The sequence below is a fragment of the Octopus bimaculoides genome, chromosome 25 (genome assembly GCF_001194135.2).
Source record: "Octopus bimaculoides isolate UCB-OBI-ISO-001 chromosome 25, ASM119413v2, whole genome shotgun sequence".
NCBI lineage: Eukaryota > Metazoa > Mollusca > Cephalopoda > Octopoda > Octopodidae > Octopus > Octopus bimaculoides.
Window position 1 is genome coordinate 9759369 of NC_069005.1, and position 992 is coordinate 9760360.

At 29.8% G+C, this 992-nt stretch overlaps 1 protein-coding gene across 1 annotated transcript in view; it reads left to right on the forward strand.

The window, feature by feature from the left end:
* LOC106867469 (uncharacterized protein DDB_G0271670) overlaps positions 1-992 on the forward strand; it is a 1130547-nt gene that overhangs the window by 1012077 nt on the left and 117478 nt on the right. The gene's annotated exons all lie outside the window — the stretch shown is intronic.

Sequence of the window (992 nt, forward strand, 5' to 3'; positions counted from 1 at the left end):
GTTCTCGTCTACGTTTGTTTGCAATGTCCTGTACCCAGATATGCACCTATACATACAGGTGGATGTTGGTATGCACATACCTGTACGTATATATGCATATACTCATTTACTATTTGTTTTTATATATATATATATATCTATATATATATATAGATATAGATATATATATATATATATGTATGTATGTATGTATGTATGTATTTGTTATTTGTATCTGTGTTTGTCCCCCCCCCCATTGCTTGACAACCGATGCTGGTGTGTTTAGGTCCCCATCAATTAGCAGTTCGGCAAAAATAGATCGATAGAATAAATACTAGGTTTACAAAGAATAAGTCCAGTACTGATACACACATACATACACACACACACACACACACACACACATTTGTTCATATACAGCAGGAGCAAGTGACTTAAGGGCTGAGATGATTTTGATTTGAACTTATCGAACTTGTTACAAATTGAGGATTGTAAATACATGTACCAGTGATAATAGTATTTCCCTAGATAGTTCTGGAACAAATAAGGAAATCAATTACAATGTCACCTGGATAATTCATATTTCCCAAGTAGTCTGTCTGTTATACAGTTCAATAAGTGAATACATAAATAAAGAAATAAGGAAACCTTGTGCATACTTATGCACACATAAATGACAGGGCTGATGAATATAAATACAATGTATATATATATATATATATATATATATATACAGTGTACATTGAAACATAAGAGATGGCCATAATCGGACATCTAAACATGTTTTAGCTACTCCTTCTAGCGGTTTAGATGTCTGATTATGGTCATCTCTTATGTGTTTAAATGTACATTTTATATATAATGAATAATATATAGTCTGTTGACTAGTTCTTCTACACGCTAGGCCATGGTGGTAAAAAATAAATTTCTAAATAATATTTTACTACCCTGAAATTTATTAATAATAATTACAAAGTATATATATATATATATATATATATATATATATATAT